Source organism: Pristiophorus japonicus, chromosome 3 (assembly GCF_044704955.1).
Source record: "Pristiophorus japonicus isolate sPriJap1 chromosome 3, sPriJap1.hap1, whole genome shotgun sequence".
Lineage (NCBI taxonomy): Eukaryota > Metazoa > Chordata > Chondrichthyes > Pristiophoridae > Pristiophorus > Pristiophorus japonicus.
Window position 1 is genome coordinate 107,335,372 of NC_091979.1, and position 10,330 is coordinate 107,345,701.

At 45.4% G+C, this 10,330-nt stretch overlaps 1 protein-coding gene across 1 annotated transcript in view; it reads left to right on the plus strand.

The window, feature by feature from the left end:
• Positions 1 to 10,330, plus strand: part of kalrna (kalirin RhoGEF kinase a) — a 989,478-nt gene that overhangs the window by 938,671 nt on the left and 40,477 nt on the right. The window lies entirely within an intron of this gene.

The following is a 10,330-nucleotide window of genomic DNA, read 5'->3' on the forward strand; positions in this document are numbered from 1 at the left end:
GCCTTCATAGCAAGGGGATTTGAGTATAGGAGCAGGGAGGTCTTACTGCAGCTGTACAGGGCCTTGGTGAGGCCTCACCTGGAATATTGTGTTAGTTTTGGTCTCCTAATCTGAGGAAGGACGTTCTTGCTATTGAGGGAGTGCAGCGAAGGTTCACCAGACTGATTCCCAGGATGGCGAGACTGACAAATGAGGAGAGACTGGATCAACTGGGCCTTTATACATTGGAGTTTAGAAGGATGAGAGGGGATCTCATAGAACCTTATAAGATTCTGACGGGACTGGACAGGTTAGATGCGGGAAGAATGTTCCCAATGATGGGGAAGTCCAGAACCAGGGTACACAGTCTAAGGATAAGGGGTAAGCCATTTAGGACTGAGATGAGGAGAAGCACCTTCACTCAGAGTTGTTAACCTGTGGAATTCACTGCCGCAGAGAGTTGTTGTTGCCAGTTCATTGGATATATTCAAGAGGGAGTTAGATATGGCCCTTACGGCTAAAGGGATCAAGGGGTATGGAGAGAAAGCAGGACATTTGGAAAAGCATAATAAGGTCAAGCAAAGTCAGCATGGTTTTATGAAAGGGATATCATGTTTGACAAATTTGCTGGAGTTATTTGAGGATGTAACAAGCAGGGTGGATACGGGGGAACCAGTGGATGTGGTGTATTTGGATTTCCAGATGGCATTCGATAAGCTGCCACATAAAAGGTTACTGCACGAGATAAAAGTTCATGGGGTTGGGGGTAATATATTAGCATGGATAGCGGGTTGGCTAACTAACAGAAAACAGAAAGTTGGGATAAATGGGTAATTTTCCGTTTGGCAAACGGTAACTAGTGGGGTGCCACAGGAATCGGTGATGGGACATCAACTATTTAAAATCTATATTAATGACTTGGATGAAGGGACCGGGTGTAATGTAGCCAAGTTTGCTGATGATACAAAGATGGGTAGGAAAGCAAGTTGTGAGGAGGACACCAAAAATCTGCAAAGGGATATAGACAGGCTAAGTGAGTGGGCAAACATTTGGCAGATTGAGTACAATGTGGGAAAGTGTGAGGTTATCCATTTTGTCAGGAAAAATAAAAAAACAAATTATTATTTAAGTGGAGAGAAATTACAAAATGCTGCAGTACAGAGGGACCTGGGGGTCCTTGTGCATGAAACACAAAAAGTTAGTATGCAGGTGCAGCAAGTAATCAGGAAGGCAAATGGAATGTTGGCCTTTATTGCAAGTGGGATAAAGTATAAAAGCAGGGAAGTCCTACTACAACTGTACATGGTATTGGTGAGGCCACACCTAGAGTACTGCATCCAGTTTTGGTCTCCTTATTTAAGGAGGGATATACTTACATTGGAGACAGTTCAGAGAAACATAGAAACATAGAAAATAGGTGCAGAAGCAGGCCATTCGGCCCTTCGAGCCTGCACCACCATTCAATATGATCATGGCTGATCATGCCTCTTCAGTACCCCACTCCTGCTTTCTCTCCATATCCAAGATCCATTTAGCCGTAAGGGCCACATCTAACTTCCTTTTGAATATATCTAACGAACTGGCCTCAACAACTTCAAGAATTCCATAGGTTCATAATTCTCTGGGTGAAAAAGTTTCTCCTCATCTCGGTCCTGGATGGCTTACCCCTTATCCTAAGACTGTGACCCCTGGTTCTGGACTTGCCCAACATTGGGAACATTCTTCCTGCATTTAACCTATCCAATCCCGTCAGAATTTTATATGCTTCTCTGAGATCCCCTCTCATTCTTCTAAATTCCATTGAATATAAGCCGAGCCGATCCAGTCTTTCTTCATATGTCAGTCCTGCTATCCTGGGAATCAGTCTGGTGAGTCTTCGGTGCACTCCCTCAATCACAAGAATGTCCTTCCTCAGATTAGGAGACCAAACCTGCACACAATACTCAAGGTGTGGTCTCACCAAAGCCCTGTACAACCTGCAGTAAGACCTCCCTGCTCCTCTACTCAAATCCTCTCGCTATGAAGGCCAACATGCCATTTGCTTTCTTTACTGCCTACTATACCTGCATGCCTATTTTCAATGACTGATGTACCATGACACTCAGGTCTCGTGGCACCTCCCCTTTTAATAATCTGTCACCATTCAGATAACATTCTGCCTTCCTGTTTTTGCCACCAAAGTAGATAACCTCACATTTATCCACATTATACTGCATCTGCCATGCATTTGCCCACTGTCCAAGTCACCCTGCAGCCTCTTAGCATCCTCTTCACAACTCACACTACTACCCAGCTTAGTATCATCTGCAAACTTGGAGATATTATATTCAATTCCTTTGTCTAAATCATTCATATATATTGTAAATAGCTGGGGTCCCAGCACTGAACTTTGCGGTACCCCACTAGTCACTGCCTGCGATTCTGAAAAGGACTCGTTTTTTCTCACTCTTTGCTTCCTGTCTGCCAACCAGTTGTCTATCCACATCAATACATTACCCCCAATACCATGTGCCTTAATTTTGTACACTAATCTCTTGTTGTGGGACCTTGTCAAAAGCCTTTTGAAAGTCCAAATACACCACATCCACTGGTTCTCCCTTGTCCACTCTACTAGTTACATCCTCAAAAAATTCCAGAAGATTTGTCAAGCATGATTTCCCTTCCATGCTGACTTGCAACGGTAGCGCGTCTGACTCGAGATCAGAAGGTTGCGTGTTCAAATCACGTCGTGGTCACTCTTCTTACTCGGGGGATCAAGGGTTATGGCGAGAAAGCAGGAAGGGGGTACTGAAGTTTCATGTTCAGCCATGAACTCATTGAATGGCGGTGCAGGCTAGAAGGGCTGAATGGCCTGCTCCTGCACCTATTTTCTATGTTTCTATGTTTCTATGGAACCGTGAAGGTGGCTTATCTGTGGATAACAGGGGAAATTAGGGAGTGTTAAATCCAAGGAAGAGGCATGTAAATTGGCCAGAAAAAGCAACAAACCTGAGGACTGGGAGAAACTTAGAATTCAGCAGAGGAGCACTAAGGGTTTAATTAATAGGGGGGAAATAGAGTATGAGAGTAAGCTTGCAGGGAACATAAAAACTGACTGCAAAATCTTCTATAGATATGTGAGCCTCAGGGCATTTTATTACATTAAAGATTCACTACCAATGCAAGTTCCATTTATATGATAGCTAACCAGTTATATGCTTTCTAATTTTGGATATGATTGAAAAGGAGATGGGTGTTGAAGCAGGTCTTGAGTTAGCTTGTTTTTCTGTTTTTCTTCATATCACACTAATGACTATTAAATGATATGTCCAACATATCTCTAGATTTACCAAATGTAGAGCATTGCATGGAGAGAATTGTCACCAGATTTCAGTAAACCACTGTGATATGACTTTTTACAAATTGCCAACTTTATTGTGGGGAAAACGTTCAGCAATACCATGAGAAATGTTGTCTTTACAAACTTAGGTTGCGTCTCAAGAGACCATTTTGCACAAGAAAACACCAGGATGAAGTACTGCTGGTTACTGGTTGTGGATGCGATTTAGGTTGACAAATTAAGGGTATCACATGCCTCTGGATAACCAAGTTAATTTGCAAAGAAAATGTGTCAGGGTCTCTCTAATTTTGATGATTTTCATAGCTTTCTTTTATGTGTCAGCCTTGGCTGAATGATAGCACTTCTGCCTCTGAGTCAGAAGGTTGCGAATTCAAGATCTAAGGGGAGAAATTAGTTTTCCCCAGCAGGTGGACTGGGTGCAGAGACTGATCTCTGCACAGGTAGGTCCAAGGTCCGATCGGCATTGGACCTCTGGCCTCACTTTAATAAGACCGGCAGCTCCCGCGCAGCTCACAGGCAAAGCTAGGTTGGATGTCGCGCCACTGCGGGAAGGTGGTCAGGCTAGGACCAAGGCGGGGCCGGCAGTGAGATGTTTTGACCTGAAATTGGTCCCTTTTGCCCCTGTTTTCTGTCTGGAAAATGGTGCAACCAATTTTTCCTCATTCTCTGGCTATTTGTTTCATTGATGTTTGCTGTACACAAATTGGCTGCTGCATTTCTCTACATTACAACAGTAACTACGCTTCAAAAGTATTTAATTGGCTGTGAAGTGCTTTCGGACGTCCTGAGGTCAGTAGTGAAATTCCCCAGTTGGCTCAGTATATGATAAATTATGCAATACTGCCATCTTGTGTTTTTCAAATAGAAACCTCAACACAGAGTTAATGGTCTGGATATTGCAGTTGGAGGCTTGCTGCCTGTGTACTCCTCCGAACCGCAAGAAAAGTACCTATTTACCTGCTCTCTCCGGAGCTTTGGATGCTTGCGGTCCTGGGCCTGCAGGCTTGTGCGTGCGTAAAGACCCACGGATACAGGGGCGCATGCAGTTCGCAGGCATCCCTGGGATCACGTGGGCCGACCCAACCAATGACAAAGGGGCATTCCTATTATACTTATGGGGATTCCATTCACGGACGGAGTCCACATAAACATAATAAAAGTCACCTAATAAATAAAATTTCACAACACTGAAATAAAAATAATTGATCACAGGTAATTAATTAAAATACCATTTAATTAAATATTTAAAATACAATTTTAATTTTTTTGAAAAATAAATTAAATATTTTTTAAACAGGACAAAATTGACCTAAAATAATAATAAATGCAAGTGAGTGTTTAAATCATTTTTAAAAATTATTTTAAAATGTATTTAAACCCTTACACTGGTAAAAGAAGGCCTTACACCTGCTTTTACTAAGCATAATGGGTATTCGCTGGGCAGTAGTTGGGCAAATAGCCCAACTCTGCGCCAGCGAAAGTGAATTTGTAGCGGATGGGTACGATCTGTCAAGACACCTGGAGCCTGTGGGGCAATTACGACGGGTACTCCTTCATAGGCCCCATAAAATCTAGGCCAATATAAATTATTTAAGGGTAGATTTTCTTCTGCCTCTTGCTGCAACTGTCAGAGGTGCACCAGAGAACAGGATTTAGAGGCAGTTTCTCAGAGTGGTTGGAAGTCGGAGTGGTGTCCCAAGGAATTCTGTTCTGGGACCACGTCCGTTCACTGTACATCAATGATTTTCATATATGGCTAGGGGGAGCAGTGTCCAAATTTACAGAAAAAAATACAATAGGAGGCATAGTAAGTGAGTACAAAAGGAAGCTTCAAGGGGAGATTGATAAGATGATGGAATGGACAAAAAAGTGGCAGATGGAATTCAATGGCAAATATGAGGTGGAACATTTTGGTTAAAAAAAATTATGCTTTGAATTGAAGAAAGCTGGGTGAGGTGGAAGAGCAGATGCATTAGCGATTTCCAGTTCACAACACATTAAGGGGAGAAATTGGCCTCTTTTGCACCTACTGTTAGCGCTATCGTTTAACTATCGGGTGGCTGGCCAGCAGAAATCAGTGCATTTTGAGGGCAGGGCCTCATTAACATGCTGCCAGCAAGCTGCATGCTCTGAACAAACTCGCCAGCTCTGGGCTGGCACAATATCTGGTCAACCTTGCCATCAGGATGATAGGTTTGGCGGAGGTGGGAATCAGTCGTGGAGGAGGGGGGAGCATGAGGTGGCAGTGGCCCATATTATTCTTCTGAAGCCCAGAGGAGCACTCCTGGCCCCACAGAAATAATTTTAGATTTACCTTTTTGTGACTTCTTCATCTTAACTGCCAGGCTGTACCCAGCGGAGCATCTGCAGTGCACACTTTACCCAGTAGGTCCTCAAGGCTGCATCGGGATCTTATGTATACCATTTTCATAGGTTAATGAAGCTTCCACCTGATTCAGGCAGACGTTTAGGCGGAAGTTTCAAGTTAAGTTAAAATGGTGGCGAAGCGGAAATGGGGCGGTAAGTCGACCACCTTGATTTCAATTCCGCTACTACCAGGCAAAATGAGTTATAACCCTCCCTTAAATGTAAGAGATTCAGGATAGAAATCAGGAGAACCTTTTCAACACAAAGGGTTGTGAGGATGTGGAATGCTCTATCAAAGTTATTTATTAAAACAGAGACTATGCCAACATTAAAGAATAAGCAAGATAGGTGGCTGAAGGAAAAAGGAATAAAAGATACAGGAACAGAGCAGGCTATGATTACAGCTGATGAGGAGGATAAATATCAGTACAAACTGGATCGGCCAAACTGTCCAGTTCACAAACCAAGAAAAGAATTGATAATTTTCTGGAAAATATATCTGCCACGCGTGCATTTATTTTGCCAGTCTTGGGTTTGGGCGACGTCACTAAGGCTTTCAAGTTGAATTAAGGATAAAGATGCATTTGGTACAATTTCCAGCTAAGTATGTAATTTTGATTAATAGACACAAAATACTAATTGAAAATGAGTTTTAGATCAGACAGTTCTGATACAAACTTATTTTGCTTAACGCAGAAGTGTTGACATTTTTCAATTCACTCTTCACAGCCTATATCTCCCTTTATTTTGAGAAAACATGTCATCTTTGCCCCAACAAAATCATTATCAGGATAAAGAGTTATAAATATATCATTGAGGTGCATTTATTCATCTATCATTAAGGCTGTTTAAAACCTGCACAAAACAGATTTATATACGTATTGAAAAAATGCAAAAGGGGGTTTAGCATTCCAAGATTTTTTCTTAAATAGGTCAGTAAGTTTCTAACATCCCATTAAGTTAATTGAAAGAAAAGCACTAACCGCAAGTTCTGTTTGTAATTTAATATTAAATTGACATGAAGTTGTGTTTCATAATGTCCCAATTAATGTCATAAAATGAAAAAACTGCACAAAATAACATTAATGCAATATTATATTCTCATGGCGTAAGTGTCATGTATCCTACATGGCTACTGTTGGTACTATCACAATGTGTGCCACCAGAGGGCACAGCAGTGGGAGACTTGTAGGTTACCTGTACAGGTTTGTCTGGCCGAGTATAAAAGGCAGGCCACCAAGTGTGATCCTCACTCTGGAGTTAACTAATAAAGGACTAAGGTCACAACAGTTCAAGTACAACACATTGCCTCGTGGAGTCATTACTAGAACATCTAAGGACATAACAATTGGCGATAGGATTACGAACCTTCACGCGAAAATGGGTACCCTTGTTACGTTGCAGCAGTTCGCCGATGGTGATGATTAGGATGCCTTTATGGAGAAGTTAGATAGAACATGTCTTCACAGCAAACGACCTGGCAGGAGACAACCCGGCCACACTGGCTGATAAGTGTTGTGGGCCCACCATCTATGGCCTCGTCAGGGACTTACTGGCACCAGCGAAGACAACGACCAAGACGTACAAGGAGCTCGTAACCCTGATCCATGAGCAACTTAAGCCCAAGGAGAGCATCCTCACAGCTAGACACCGGTTCTATACCCACCGATGGCCCGAAGGCCAGGAAGTCGGGAAGTATGCCGCAGACCTCAGGAGGCTGGCGGCACCATGTGAGTTCGGCACCAACTCAACGAAGCTCTGTGGGACATTTTTGTCATTGGAATTGGCCATGAGGGCTTTCTTCACAAGCTACTGTCGGCGGATACCACAGTTACACTGCAGAAGGCCATCTCTGTGAGCCAGTTATTCATGACCTCGCCCTGCAGCTCTCGGCAGATGACTCATCTTCAGGACTCAAACCCAGCAGGTACTGTGCACAGAGTGGCGCCGTTTAGAGTCTAGACTGTAGAGCTCGAACCCTCTTGGAAGCGAGAACAGGCCCTCGAGTCCCTTAATTCAGAGTCCGCCGAGAGGGGCTAATCAAGTAGCACCATGCTGGCATTGCGGAGGGAATCACAGGGCTCACCAGTGGCGCTTTAAAAACTATGTATGCAAAGGCTGCAGCACAAAGGGCCACCTCCAGTGAATGTGTCGGAGAAATATGACTCTGTCGATGAAGAGTCTGCAGATGGCCATGAATCCAGCGTGGATTATGAATCAATAGGCAGAGAGGCAGCCCGGTTCCACGGGGAGGTGGAATTCCCTGCCGCAGAGAGTTGTTGATGCCAGTTCACTGGATATATTCAAGAGGGAGCTAGATATGGCTCTTACGGTTAAGGGGATCGAGGGGTATGGAGAGAAAGCAGGGAAGGGGTACTGAAGGAATGATCAGCCATGATCTTATTGAATGGCGGCGCAGTCTCGAAGGGCCGAATGGCCTACTCCTGCACCTATTTTTCTATGTTTCTATAGCGTGTTTACCTGCACCACCGAGTTTTCCCCATTGAAGATGGAAGTCGAGATAGAGGGCATTTCAGTCTTCATGGAAGTGGACACGGGGCGAGCCAGTTAGTGATGAATCAAGGAACCTTTGAGAGGCTATGGGACAATCAAGCTGAATGACCCGAGTTGGTTCCGGTTCAGGCAAAGCTGCATACCTACACCGATGAAATCATCCCAGTCGTTTGTAGCGCGAATGTAAAGGTGCTCCATGATGGCGCGGTGCACAAGTTACCTCTGTGGATTATTGCAGGTGATGGACCAATGCTGCTCGGCAGAAGGTAGATGGAGAAGATCCATTGGAAATGGTAAGACTTCACCCCTCCAGCGATCGAAGCCATCTGCGCTCAGAGGCAAAGCAAGCCCTCACCTTAGGGTGGACCTGGCACCGGAGAGCAGACCAACACGGCACCCGAGACACAGACCGCTCAGCATGACTGCGTGGAGCTGATCCAACTGAGACGACCAAACGCACCTTCCAGGCTCCAGTGGCAGGACTCCAGAGGAAGAAAATCGGATCCAAAGGCGACTTCCCAGCTTCGGAGGCAGAACCGGGGGAGAAGAGGATCACCGCAATCGACATCGTGGATGGAGGAAAAATGGCGCTCAAACCACGAGGTGAGGCACTGAAGACAAAGATGGCTGCGGCCAAACCACGAGGTGTAGCGCTGATGGAGCAACACATGGCACCAAACAGAGAAGCAGATTGGGGTAAAGAAAGCAAGGCTCTCTTAAAGGAGGTCGTCAAACCACCACAATTAAAGGGACAGTTCCACACACTTAAGCAATATATTAGTAATTGTAAGTCAGAGGAAAAAAGTGTACAATGTGCAACTGATAATTTGGATTGTATATACGCAACCAGCGAGGAAAAGTCGCGCGATTATGTAAAAGTGTAATTGATGATCTGAACCGTGCACATACAACCAGCGAGAAAAAGTCGAACGATCGCAATCAGACCCACAGTGTGTCCAGCATAAGTAATGAAAAGTTGTGCGATGCAGGATTTCCACTGCACGAAGCCAATGCAGCGGGCAGACACCCATCGGGAGCACACAGGTCCAGCGAGCTATCCAATGCTGTAGCCTTTATCCAGGGGACCAGAATCATGCACCATGGAGTGTGGCCACAAGCAGCCGACACTCACGAGCTGCAGAGCAAGCGACATCAGCAGGGCAACAGCACCGGTATCGATACCATGCCCCTGATCGGCTCCAACTCTCAAGCACCCGATGGCACCAACTGCCACGAAGCCTGAAGGAGCAGATGATACTACTGCGCAGTCCCCGGACCCCATCGCCACCAAGGCCATACCCGTAGATGTAGGGTCACCAGCCACAGTTCCCCCAAAGGAAACAGGCACCAGCCAGGATCCCAAACCAAACGACGCTCAGGCCAGCGAGTCAGCAGTTCCCTGTGCTCTGCTAGATGACAGCTCCTCAGGGAGCAGCTGTGACCCAGGGCGCAAAGAAAGGACAGGGAGGTGACAGACATCTGTGAACCGGCCCGACGCTAGGGACCACAGCAACAGCCCTGAGAGCAGGCTACGCAAGCCAACCGGGTTCCCACTGCCAGCAACGGGCACTGAGCTGTCACCAGACTGCAGGGACACAACCCAGCAGCTCTGGAACTAGTTTGTCCTCACGCACCGGTCACTGCATCGATAAAGCATCTAACGTACTTGTCACACCATGGAACCACAAATATAATGCAAAACCCATTTTCCTGAGCATGAATGCTAGGAGCCCCCGCCATAATTAATTGGGGGTGGGGGGGGTGGAGAATGGAGTGGTCAGGGACACACACACACAGACAGCAACCACCAGCACGCTACTGCACCAACTACTCGCCCAAGATTGAAATGACCTGTCAAGGGTCAACCAAACAGAGCCCACATAGAGCTAAGCCCAGAGCACAGTTAATGCAGAGACGATTTGCACTAAAGGCTCAGGGGAGAGTGATGTCATGTATCCTACATGGCTACTGTTGGTACTATCTCAAGGTTTGCCACCAGAGGGCACAGCAGTGGAAAACTTGTAGGTTACTTGTACAGGTGTGCCTGGCCTAGTATAAAAGGCAGGCCACCAGTTATGATCCTCACTCTGGAGTTACCAAATAAAGGACTAAGGTCACTACAGTTCAAAT